Genomic DNA, 13,689 nt, shown 5'->3' on the forward strand with positions numbered 1-13,689 from the left:
ATTTTAATTTTCCTTCATTTTTCTTATTTTTTTTATTTCACTGGGATCCTGTTCTCTATCATTTATGAATAGTTCCCTCAAAGAAACCCTCAATTCATTTTCTAGTTTCAAAATCATCAAGTCAGTCACTGTAGAATCAATCCATCCATACTTATAAGATTACTTCAGCAATAAATGAAACTAAAACAATATTCTTAGTCTGTTATTCAGGGTGGGGGGCTCACTAGATTCCCTCCTTGGTTAAAGTAGGCATATATAATTTTCTCTGATGATAAACATTAAGATTTTCCTAAATTTGTTTGTTTGCCTATTTTATAACAGCTCTAAAATTCTACCCTGGGTAAATTTTTTTGTCATTTAAATAAAATAACAAGACTTGAGCAATATTTTTGTTTATGCTAAATTAAAGTTACATGTCATTCTACATGAAGCAAAATATTCTCATGCATTAAAAAAATGTGTTTGGCCCAATCTTGGCAGTTTGGTAAATTATATTGTTCCTGGGATAGGGATGTTTAAGTTATTTGCAAAGAGAAGATGGTTCATAGCACAAGGTCTGCTACAGTCTTATTTTTCCTTTGTATATTATTGAAATGTAATTATGAGTATATTGACACTTTTCCTTGGCATTTAATTTCTTTAACTATCCCATGCAAACTATGGCTCAAACCTCTCACGGCTTTTTAAACCACAAAGTTGATCATATATTGTCACTTTCAATACTATGGATATCAAAGTTGTTGCTCTCTTTATCATGGAATGAGGAGCAGCTGGGGAAGTTGAAACACCAGGGCAACTTATTCAGTGTCTTATAGGTTGGGTATTATGACGTGGCTGTGAAATCTTGTTTGGAGTTTCATCCATTCTTAGAGTGGGTATAAGAGGACTGTTTATACATATGAATCAAAATTATTTTGTTACCCAGTATAAACAGTTTTCCAATTCTCCACTATTTTGAATTTTACATATATTTCCTAGTCCGAGACCTAGATACTTAATATTTGGTTAGGTGTCTTATTTTGTAATTTTGATCAAAGCATTCATGAAGATGCCTCCAAAATCACTATACAATAGTGAAACACATAAACCTTGTTAGAATCTCAAATATCCCAATTTTACCCTGCATATAAGTATTTCTGCATTGTCTTATTTTCTTACCTCTTCAGATGGTGATCGTCATGAGAGAAGTGATTTTTTCTCATTCCTTTGGTGTATCTTTAAAGTTCCTACTCTGAGCCTTGGACCTGTAAGTACTCATTCAACATTTGTGGGGAAAAAATTGTATTAAATCTCCTGTTATGAATGACCAACTTTAAAAATGCATAGGATATGAAATAATCTGACATTTTTAAGGTAAAAACTCATAAAAGCCATCGAGACTCTAAAATATCAGTCTGTAACTCTTTTTTTTTTTTTTTTTTGAGTTTCCAATCTAAACCACTTGTTTAATAGAGGCTTTCCATCCAGACAACCTATTTAGAAGAGATACCTATTTCTGAAATAGTGCCAGAAACCTGTGAGGTCAGACTCGATATCATGCAAAAGATTAGCTGAGTGAAAAAGGAAAAGCCCACATGCTCTTAAAAACCTTCAACACAAATAATCAGCAGCACTAATTGCAAAGAAAAAAATGTAGCTAATAACACAGTGAATCTCTTACAGATGAATTGGCATTACAATTTCTGAAATATCACTGTGAAGTTTTGCTTCTCAACTTGTGGTTGACTCTCTTTATTAATGTAACCTCTTGGGGGATGATATTACATCACCTTGTACGTGCGATCTGCACATGGTTGTTAAAGACCTTTAAATCTAATGTGCACTGACCTCTTGAACATTTGCTCTCGCTGGTGGTTTCCAATTTCTTCTATATCAAATGGTGACCTTAACATTCTAACTCACAGATATAACTATTAGAATTGAGCTGACATGATAAATGACTACTCTTGCCATCCTGGTCATATTTTTATTTTTCAAAGATTCAGTTGATAGTTTGGTCTTTTCAGTTTGCCTTTTACTTCTCCTGAATAATGGCCATTTCATTATTAATTTGCATCCCCCACAGAAGAAAAAGAAATACTCAAATAATTTCATTACCAAATATAATCTCTGAAAGTCATTGTTTGATAGTATTGATCAATTATTTGATTTTTTTCTCAAAATTAATCCAGGAACAGTATATGCAACCATGTATACCCATGATTATCTAAAAATCTGCTTTCATATTTGCAGATTTCATCATTTACCTATTATGCCTAGTTCTACTGTTCTCACGATTATCTACAGTTATTTTTAAAAGCCTTCATGATTTAGGCAACTATCAAAGTTTTCTCTAGTCCTAATTCACCATAGGTTAGTTTCCACAGTTTATCCCCACCGTTGATATTTATCTTCCTGCTACCTGATACTAAATATGTCTGAACCCACATCCATTCTCTCCAGGTACTGTCATCACCAAACTGTCTGTCCTTGATTATCATCAACAGCAGAACAGCCCTGTCCTAGCTTATGACAATAACAAATTGAGACTCATCCTTCAGTTATGTTCGCATAAATTATGTATACTACCTAAAAGATTATTTTTCACTTAGCAAGATTTTAGAAACCCTAATTAACATATTATGTTTAGTCTAGGTATCCATCAATTGGCTTAACTGAATTTGTAGCTATATGATTGCCTAAATAAACTTGATATATAACTACAGCATAGTCAGATAAAAATTTTTAATGTTAATGAGGATTTGTTTAATGGACAATAATAGTTCCATTATTTAAACACTAAAAGGCTAAGTGCTATAGTCAAAAATTAAACTAAGCTATTTCTTGAATTATTAATCTGCTTCCATTTAGGTGTCCTCCTTAGAACATTTTATAATCTGAAACAATTTTGACTCTTTCATGATCATTAAATTTTTACTGAAAGAGTTAAACTATTTTCTGTCTAATACACCTCCAAAAATAGCCTTATTTAACTTGACAAACACAGTCCAATACATATTTAAGCTATTTTGAAAATAATGGAAAAATCTTATTAATAACTGTTTTCTCTTGTGGGGTGTGGTGAATAGTAATTTAGGGCAGATGAGAGCAAAGCAATTTAACATTTCCCTTGTTAGTTTCTTTGACCTACAAGTTTGGAGGTCTCTGCAACACCCTTGAGCTTTTTCCACAGGATAAAGTAATGGTTACTAGGACTTTGCCAAAAAATTCTCTGTTTTGCTGTTAGGTTCTACTTATATCTCGTTCAGGCATTTCTTTCTTATATTATTTCTGTCTGCAAGAAGAGGAAAAAATGTGTGTGTGTGCGTGCACATTGCTTGTAGATATTATATATGGTATATACAGTTAACCCTTGCACAACATGGGTTTGAACTCCAAAGGTCCACTAATATGTGGAAGTTTGTAAATAAATACAGTACAATATAGGTGTATAATCCCTTCCTTATGATTTTCTTAATAACATTTTTTCTCTACTTTGTTCTAACAATACAGTGTATAATACATATACAAAATATGTGTTAATTTTTCATGTTATTGGTAAGGCTTCTTTCTGGTCAATAGTAGGCTATTGGTAGTTAAGTTTTGAGGAGTCAAATGCTTTATGTGGATTATCAACTCTGCTAGGGGGCCAATGCTCATATCCCTGCATTATTTAAGGGTCAACTGTATTAAATTACAGGTAGCATATATCTATATTATATATGTTTCTTTCCACATAAATTGTCTCTTGGCTAAAGTTGATATTGCTCAAAGGAATGATGCCCTTTAACTTGATCTTATGTAATGAATCTATGTGTCTGATGAGTTAGGAATATATATTGCCTTTATCTTAAACAGCATGGCCATTTCTTTAACCCACTTATGGAGTTACCTCTCACCATGGTTCCCATTTCTCTCTGTCTTGGCTCTTCAACCAGGTCAAGAGAAAAGAAAAATCATGCAAGTATATTTTTGAGGAAACCAGTAAATGACTACTAGCAATAACTTATTGAAGTAAACTACTTGATTACCTTCAGGGCTTCTCTGAACCCTTTTATATTCTGGGTTTGTGGTGACTGCCTATTTTCACAATTCAGAGCAAATGCCAAATCAAAATATTATCCAGTGAAAAACGTTCAGAGCTGTGAGTCAGCCAGCCCACAGTGCAATTGTAATTCTACCCTTACCTAACTGAGAATTTTGATAATTTCTGAAGTTTCCTGGATTTCATTTTCTTTGTTCGTAACATGAAGTAGTTGGATTAAGTTATCTAAAATTTCCTGCTATTCAAAAGTTCTGGGGTTGAGAATACTGTAAACAGAATTGAGAAAAAATAGTTTGACTTCAGTCAATTTCCATTCTCACTTTCACCTTTCCTCCCGCTAGAGGCGCCAGGTGCACTCATTCTGCCCAAGGCCTCCTCAATCCATAAATTGCCGGCCTGACCCCTGACAAGTTTGAGCTGGTGACTTCTGAGCCTGCTTTATTTTGAAATAGTGCCGACCTCCAATAAATGCAACCTGAAATGAAAGCAAACTTCTAATATCTAATCTTTTTTATCATAGTCTACTCTTTGATCTCTCTCATCAGCTCAGGAGTGTTTTACAGTAATATTATTATCTAGTTGTATAGAAAACTGCCATTTTCACATATTTCAATAGCAGTTTAAATTACTACAATCTTTATACAGAGTAAATTGGTAATAAGCAACAAGAAGATTTCCAATTTTTTCATAATCTCTGACCCATAAGTTCAACATCTAAGACTTTGTTTTCAAGAAATATTAGGAGAGACACAAAAAGATATAAATACAACACTATTTCTAGGGCGGAGGGGGGTAGATTGAAAACAACAGAAATATCCAAAATATGACATCTGTTAAATAAATTATGAGTACCTCTGTAATGGGGCATTATATAGCCATAAAAATCATGGTTTAAAGAATAATAATATGGCAAAAAGGTGACTAATTAATCAGTATAATTTCCAATTGGGAAAATTCAGGAAAAAATATAAAAACAAAGAAAAATATCTGGATGTCCACTACTCAAGTCTATCATTGTTTATACATTTGTGAATTTCTCCTATCTCTATTAAAACCAAGTATTGCTTTAAAATGTAAACAATAGAAAAACAAACAAACAAAAAAAACCTCATTTAAAGGACTTCTCTGTGCCAGTGGCTACATATTAAAAAGAAACCAAGGTGTGTGTGTGTGTGTGTCTGTGTGTGTGTGCGTGTGTCTGTGTGTGTGTGTGTGTGTGTGTGTCTGTCTGTGTGTTTGTGCTGAGGCATGAAAACCAGGGAAACCGATTCAGAGTTTGTATACATGTAAATGTAAAAATCATATAGACACATGGAGCCTTCAACAATATTGCAGTTTCTCCCTCTCAGCAGGGTTTTTTCAACATCAACAGATAATTATTTTTGGGGGGATTTCTCTGTGTATTGTAAGATGTTTAGTAATATCTCTGACCTCTCTGTGATAGATGTCACTATTAATTCTCCCCTCACCAGTTCGTAATGACCAAAAATTGTCGCCAGATGTCACCAGATTTCTCTTGAGAGACAGTATCATTACCACTCGAGAACCACTGCTCTAAAGCTACATTCTTCTAGACGGTTTCTTTTTAGCAGCAAAAGGATATATCGTTAGATTGTTTTTAATGGGTAGGAAAAGCAGAAGATCCGGATAAAAGTCACTGTTGGGAAGATTTGCCACATACTCCTGATTCCTAAGTGTTGGTTTGTTGCTGTTGTTGTTGTTTAAATGTTTTCAAGTACTGGCACTGTCTCCTAAGGTATGGCTCCCTTACACAGCAGCTGGGACAGGAGAGGTCAGAAGCTTCGGATCCCCAGTAGTCTCAGTCTCTAGCATCTGACGAGCAGGCAAAGTCTTAAATATTATTTTTATATCTCTAGGTTGACACCATCCACCAGTCCAAGAGAAACAGAACTGCCACAGCCTCCCGTATATCTCCCCACCTGGGAGGGATAGGAGTACCTCTGTTACTATTCCCTGTGACCTCTACTGACACCGTGGGGGAGTGGTTACTGCTTGGCAATAGTGAATGGCCTGACTTTCCACTAGGCTTCCTTTGACACCACCCCAGTGAGGATGAGAAGGGGCACCTAGTTATGCTGGTGGGGGTGGAAGTCCAGCTCCCCATTTGGTTTCCACTGACTCCACAATGGGAGGCCTCATCCCTGACAGTAGTCAAATTCCTGGCTCCCTTCCTGGCCTTCTCTGACACCACCCTAGTTGGGGAGGAGTTGGGACACCTCAGTAAGCCTTGGCATGGGTAGAATTCTAGGCTCCCCACATGGCCTTTGCTAGTGCAGGTAGAAATGGAGCTACCATTTTATTAGTGGTGTTTATTAGCGTGTGTAGCTGGAGTAGAGCAACTACTTTCTAAAAGCTTTCTGCTTGCCAGGCTGCCCCTTCCCTGGCCATTGGCTAGAGAGAGCAGGCTTTCCTTGAGGCTATTTTTGTCTGCATCCTTTGGCATTTCCAGGTTATCTGCTAACTCAGCTCCAAATCTGGGATATACGAAGTAAAAATACATGTACTTATGTAATGTATAGCTCCCCCAAATCATCTTTTTCATTGACATTTTTGAAGTTACTAGCATAAGAAGTTACAAAGAAATATCCTAATTTAGTCTTCTACATGTCTATAAATTCTTTGCTTTTAATTTTTACTCTTAACAAACTGAGGGTTGATGGGGGGTGGGAGGGAGGGCAGGGTGGGAGGGAGGGCAGGGTGGGTGATGGGTATTGAGGAGGGCACCTTTTGGGATGAGCACTGGGTGTTGTATGGAAACCAATTTGACAGTAAATTTCATATATTAAAAAATAAAAAAAAATAAAAAAAAATAAAAAAAAAATAAGTAAACATTAAAAAAAATTTTTTTAATTAAAAAAAAGTACATCAAGCTGACCCTAAAGATTTATATACTTTATTGTATAGGAATATTACATTTCAACAAATAAAGTTGTTTTTTTTTTTAATTTAAAAAAAAAAAAATTTTTACTCTTGTATTTTCCTGAGTTCAAGAAAAATCTTTTACCTCAGGCCACACTGAAGGTCTAGAATATTGTTTTGAATTAATGTATATTATTGCTCTTATAGAACAGTATTGTAAGGACAGGTACATTTACAATTAGACAGCTTGAGAATGGGATAGTAATCATACCATTTCCTTACCATGTGACCATAGACTGGTCATTAATCCTACATAGGTCTTATTTTCATCCTCTCAGATAGAATGATATATCTGTCCTACAGTTTTGCAAGGAAGCTGAAATAAAATTAAATAAATGCTGGCAATTAACACCGCTTCTGGCTTTTAGGAGGTGCTTGATACATGCTAGATTTTAGCTGATATAGGGAGGAAAACATTTTCCTCAACCCTCTTAGCATGCTGGGTCAGGTTTTAAAATTAAACTGACAAAGCCAGATTAAGAGGAGAAAAGCATATACATTTAAGTTTTACATAATACAGCAGCCTTCAAAAGGAAATGAAGTCCCAAAGACACAGACTTGTCTTTTTATGCTAGGTTTGATGGGGAGTGGAGAGTTGGTTGGGTAAAGGAGTAGGAGGTAATTATACATTACATTGGGGGAAATTTAGACAGTCCTGTTAAGATTCTTCTTGGGGTCCCTTTGTCTTTGAAGAAAAAGATGCTCCTTTCCTCTGTAAATACAAGGGCACCTCTCACAGGAGGATTTTATGGCCTGTTTCAGGGAAGGATGATATGGATAGGTGAACTTTTCGGCTTCTGCCATGTTCTCAAACTCCTTAAGCTTAGATTATTCAATATTGCACAGTGCCATATTTTAAGGTAGTATGTCCTGCATCCCATCACTATTTTAGAGTATAATGAATAATTACATTGATGGTGACATTCTTTATCTTTTCAAATTTATTAGTAAAATACTCTAATTTGAATTTATGCTCTCAATAAATTTGTTTTGAATACTATATAATATTTAAATATTAATGTTAGTTAGTAAGGAAGTTTCCCAGTAAAGTACTTTCTCAAAAAGAATACAAGTCAGAGATGTCTGGGTGGCTCAGTCAGTTGAGCGTCTGACTTTAGCTCAGGTCATGATATTACAGTTCGTGGGTTCGAGTCCCACGCAGGGCTCCATGCTGTCAGTGCAGAGCCTGCTTGGGATTCTCACTCTCTCCTGTCTCTTTCACCCTCTCCTGCTCACATTTTCTCTCTCTCAAAATAAATAAATAAACTTGAAAAAAAAAAGAATGCAAAACAAAGTAAAGAAATTCATGTCATTCAGCTTTGTGAGAGGATGTTATTTTATGTGTCCATCCTCTTCTGTTTATATTGGACCACATTATGTTCAGGTAACCTTAACACACCCCATGTTTAATACCCAACTCTTCATGCTTTCTCCTGTGATCCTGTTCCCTAGGTCTCTGCTTTAGCAGGCTACACCCATTAAGAATTTTCAATATTAGAGAGGTGCCTGGGTGGCTTAGTCAGTTAAGCATCTGACTTTGGCTCTGGTCATGATCTCATGGTTCGTGAGTTTGAGCCTCGAGTTGGGCTCTGTGCTGACAGCTCAGAGCCCAGAGCTTGCTTTCGATTCTGTGTCTCCCTTTCTTTCTGCCCCTCCCCGCTCATGCTCTGTTTCTCTCTCTCTCAAAAATAAATAAACATTAAAAAAAGAATTTTCAATATTAGAAAACAAAAATAACATCTTAATATGGGGTTTGGTGATCAGTGATTGAATAAGAGGGTCAGCTGTATTAAAGAGCCTCAAAACCAGTTGACTCAGTATTTGGTTTTTCAGTCTAGATCTTGCCCTGCTACCTAATTGGTTGGACACAGAATCTGATCAGAAACAAAACAAATGGGGCTTCTGTGTGGCTCAATTAAGCATCCATCTCTTAATTTAAGCTCAGTTCATGATCTCAGGGTTCGTGAGACAGAACCCTGAGTCAGGCTCTGTGCTGACAGCAAGGTGCCTGCTTTAGATTCATTCTCTCTCTCTGCCCCTCCTCGGCTCATGCATACACATGCACACAGTCTCTCTCTCTCTCTCTCTCTCTCTCAAAACAAATAAACTCAAAACAAAAAACCAGACAATGCAGACAAGAAAATCCAAGATTTGGAATTTACATGCCAGGAGGAAAAAATGGTAAACAAGTTGGGATAAGAATGGGAAAATTTAGTTGCAGAGTACAAACTGTAAACTTTACAAAAGTATAGCATAAATGCAGAAAAGTGCACTAATTATAAGTGCACAGCTTAATGTATGTTTCACAATGTGAACACATTTATATAACCATCATCAAGATTAAGAAGCAGAACATTAGGAGAGCTCCATGCTGCTTTCCAGGCACCATTTCTACCTGCCCCAAGGGTAACCCTATTCTATGTTCATTCTGAAGCTGTGCAACACTGGCAGGGGCTATATGCCCTCCCTGACTTTTGGTAGGAGAGAACATTCTATTTGAAATCCAGGATAAGATATGATTTCCTCAATTTATGAATTCTATGATGATTTTTCTTATTATATAGCAGCATTAAACTCCTTATCCTTTAGCCTCTTAAAAATCTTGAGACTTAACCATTTCATAGCCACTGTGAAGACAGTTTTAACTAAGTTCCACACATGATATGGAATCACAAAATGACTCAATAAAATAAGGACTATTTGTAATCACTCCACATTTGCTGAGGAAACTGAGGATAAATGAGTTGGCCAAAGTCTTAGTGTTAACAAGTGGCAGAGTAGGGAGTAGAGTGCAAATTAATCTGATTCTAAAGTGTAAATTCTTAACCACAAATTTATTCTCACACTCTTCCACAGATACCAATAAGATCTGATATTGTTGAAACTCTCTCCTTTATTTTGCTTCGATCGTTTCACATTCAGTGGCTCATTGTAAAAATTGCTTCCATCATTTGATACTTTTGGAACTTAAATGTAGAAGCAAAGATAAAAAAGAAAGCTGCTGGAAATGATGTGCCCAGTAAAATCATATATTCTGGAAGTTTTAATGAAGACTTACACCTTAGATGATGGACTACATCCTTAATTTTTAATATTAAGATAATATAAAAACTTCCTCTTAGATATGATATTTAGTTACAGGAATAACTGTTGAATGAGAAGATCATGTATTGTACCTTCTGGAATATTTTCAAGCTTTGTAATTAGTAAATGCTATCTAGAATTAGATCCTTAAGTCTTCGTGGGATACTCCATTTATATTTAAAGGTTTGGAATCAAAGCACTTTTAACACATGCCAATCTCTTAATCTATGAAGGTACTAGTTTCAAAGATTAGGTTTCAATTATCAATGAGTTTATGGCATAAACAATGTTCCATAATAGTAAATAAATTCACATGAAGAAAAACTATTTAAGGTTTCATCTTTTTTGCTTTTTACCTAGTATTGCACCTGTAGGAGACATAATATATAGTTATTCTAGTAAATAACCAAATGTCCTTACAGTTCAAGTATAAAGTAACAGGTTGATGATGAAATAGATTTATTCTGAGATCAAACTCTCATTATTATGCCTGACCCATTAATACACAGTTCTTTGTGCCTTAGATTTACACAGTCCTCAAGCAAGAAGAAAAGGTTATTAAAATTAATTTTTCCCGTAGGACTTATTCTGGATTTTCACACACATTGCACAAGCAAAATGGCTTTTAAAACTCATGCTTTTTGTCATCCTAATTGTTTTACACATCTTGGCAACTTTTCACACCCTGCATAAAACAGGGGCTCATTAGGAGTCATTAGAAAATAATATTTTTCTTGCAAATGCATTAGAGAATTTGCACATTATTTTATGCCATTTTGGGAAGAGATGTAAATTGTGACTAATCATGAATCAAACAGGGTCACTTAACAATAGTGCAGGAAAGAGTTTCTCAGCAATAGCATTTCAGAAATGAGAACTTGATGGGATTTGGACATTGAACCCTTATTACCTGAAAATAAATGTATAGCATTTTATTTTTATTTGATAGTTTTTAGTTCTTAAGTGATTAGGTGATATTTTGATTTCTTCTTAGGTATTACAAGAAGAAAATAAGTGTAAGGAAATGAACAATAAAATCAAAGTCAAAGGTGAAAGTTGTATTCTTAGTTTACTTTTGCCAAATGATTTCTTACAGAAAAAACATAGATATGAAGTGGGAGAGAAGGAATGTAAGGTAAATTTAGCAGAAGTATGCAATTTAGATAGTGAGATGTTGTTGGAGGAAGAAAAAAAGGCCTGTATTTCAGTATTACCAACATTTAAGTCATATGAATGAACAAATCTGATTTTATAGCCACTTTATGGAGGATCCAGGAGTAGTATTATCATTAGATCCTTAAGAACAACAAGAAAAAATAATCAAATCATTGCCATGTAAATCAAGTGCATACATAAAGAGCAAATAAAAAGCATTCTCTGACTTTGTTTCTTAGAGCGACTTCTCTTTATTCAGTCATACGCAATTGCATGTGCACTGAGGTCCTGAACAAATAGGATGTCAGAATCACATAGTGAAATTTACATTCTAACTTTCTTGACATTTTTATAACAATCTTTTATTTATCAGAACTAAGAAATTAACATTGATACAACACTATTTACTGAACTACAGACTTCATTCATATTTCTCCCAGTTTTCCACTATTATCTTTTTCTGTTGCAGGATCTAGTTCAGATTACCACATTGTATTTAGTTTAATACCTCCTTAGTCTCTTCTAATCTATGATGACTTCTCCTTCTTTCCTTATCTTTTATGGCCTTGATGCTTTGAAGAGTCATTGTTTTTTATTTATAGAATGCCTCTCAATTGAGTTTGTCTGATATTTTCTCATGACTAGATTAAGGCTTTGGGGTTTGAGGGAAGCATAGCACGGATGTGCCCTTCTCATTTAATCGTATGAGGCCAACTCCTTCTTTTAAAATTTACTTTAAATTGGTTTCCACGGGAAGCTTATTTGTGTGGTATAATTCTCTGGGTATGCAAGCTATAGTCATGTTCTTGGCCTTTCTTGCCTAAAAAGAATAAATGAAAAAGTTGGAAAAGGAGTCAAGACAGTTTTATGGACCAAACAGAATATTAACAGGATCTAAGAAATTATGAGAATCGTTGTTAAAAAAGCTAGAGTCATTTTATGCTATTTTAATTGGACATCTCTGCCATGCTGATTGACATCTGTGGCTCTTTTCAACTCAGTTGAGAATAAATAACATCAATGACCACTGTATTCTGTCTATTATTTATAAGCTACCGAGGTTCAATGAGTCTTCTCACTAGAGTGGCCTCTGCATCAGGAAAAAGGTAATGAGAAATGCAATAATTGCTGAAGTTGGACTGATAGATGGTAAGGATCATGTCCAAAGACACATTTATATTCTTCATTGGCTGATAATCTGCTTTGTTACTTGTTGTTTACAAATAAGCCTTGAGTTTCACACAATTTGGTCACACAGGTAGACTTCGGAGCCAGATTGCTTGGGTTCAAATTCTTGCCCTTCCCCTTCGAGTTGCCAAGTCACGTCCCTTCTACATATTTTGAGCTATTGCACATAGAACCCTAAAACAACAACACCTAGTAAGTATTCAATAATTATTAACTACTATCATTATTGTTCAAAGCTACAAGACTTTATTAGTAAATATTTTATGTGTCACATTTTAGTGTGGACAAATAAGGCATAGAACTTTTTAAGGGAAAAGGGGCATTATACAAATAAAAGTACTCTTACATAGTTTGCTTAGCCTTTTTTATATCATTTATTATATATATATATTTCCCTATATCCCAAAATTAAATGCTTAGTTTCCTATTTTAAGACTGAGTTCATATTTATTTTTCCAAATACATTCTTCTTTCAGTTCTCATTTATTTTACCAACATTCACATCATGTTTAGTTTTCAGATATCAGGCCTCTTGATACCTAAACTTTCCCTGTTAATATTGACTTTTAGATTCAAAAGTTGGCTTAAAAACCTGGAGAATTTTATATTTATTCCTGGTATACCATAGCAGTTAAAGCTGTTTATTTAGTACTCTTAAATAGTTTATTTAGTAATCCATGCTGCTAATAAAAATGGGAAATCAAAATATAAATAAACTCATTAAGAGTTTACAGACTGGGATGACAAGAACTGTTCACATAAATAAATAGTGACATATAATCATCCTTTTATGATCTGATTTGCCTGGTTTTGTTTGAGCATGTAGGATGACCTTCTAGGTAAGATCGCTCCTTGCTTTTCTAAATCGGAGCATCCTAGAGGGTATATAAAATAACCGTACAACAAATTTATACTCCCACAAAAACTGTTTCACTATCCTCGCTGTGATGAAATTATATCCAGTATATGATATAAACAGCTCTTCATTAAATGAAGGAGTTTCTTTTCACTCATTCATGTGTGAATCCTGTGATTCCCATTGACAATGATCCGAGGAACACAAATAAAGCTATTCTTGAAGTTCTTACACAAAGTGAAAAAGGGCTCTCTCAGAAGTCTCTACCAAATCTGTCATCAAGTCTCATTGGCTCAAATTGGGTCACCTACCCATTCCTTGCTCACTGTTCAAGGAAATGCATTGCCTGGAGCTGGCATTGGTCCAACTTATCATGACACAGGTCAGCTGGAGGGCAGAGGACAAAAGGTAAAATCTATGAGTTCTGTTAGGAAGAAGAAAG

The 13,689-nt window shown here is 34.9% G+C and overlaps 1 long non-coding RNA gene across 1 annotated transcript in view; it reads left to right on the plus strand.

Annotated features, from left to right (window-relative positions):
- Positions 1-13,689, plus strand: part of LOC132679404 (uncharacterized) — a 556,619-nt gene that overhangs the window by 511,072 nt on the left and 31,858 nt on the right. The window contains exon 5 of the long non-coding RNA XR_009610138.3: positions 1,167-1,246. This is a non-coding gene — a long non-coding RNA (uncharacterized LOC132679404). The remainder of the gene's footprint in view (positions 1-1,166; positions 1,247-13,689) is intronic.

The sequence above is a fragment of the Panthera onca genome, chromosome A2, assembly GCF_046562875.1.
Source record: "Panthera onca isolate mPanOnc1 chromosome A2, mPanOnc1 haplotype 2, whole genome shotgun sequence".
Classification (NCBI taxonomy): Eukaryota; Metazoa; Chordata; class Mammalia; order Carnivora; family Felidae; genus Panthera; species Panthera onca.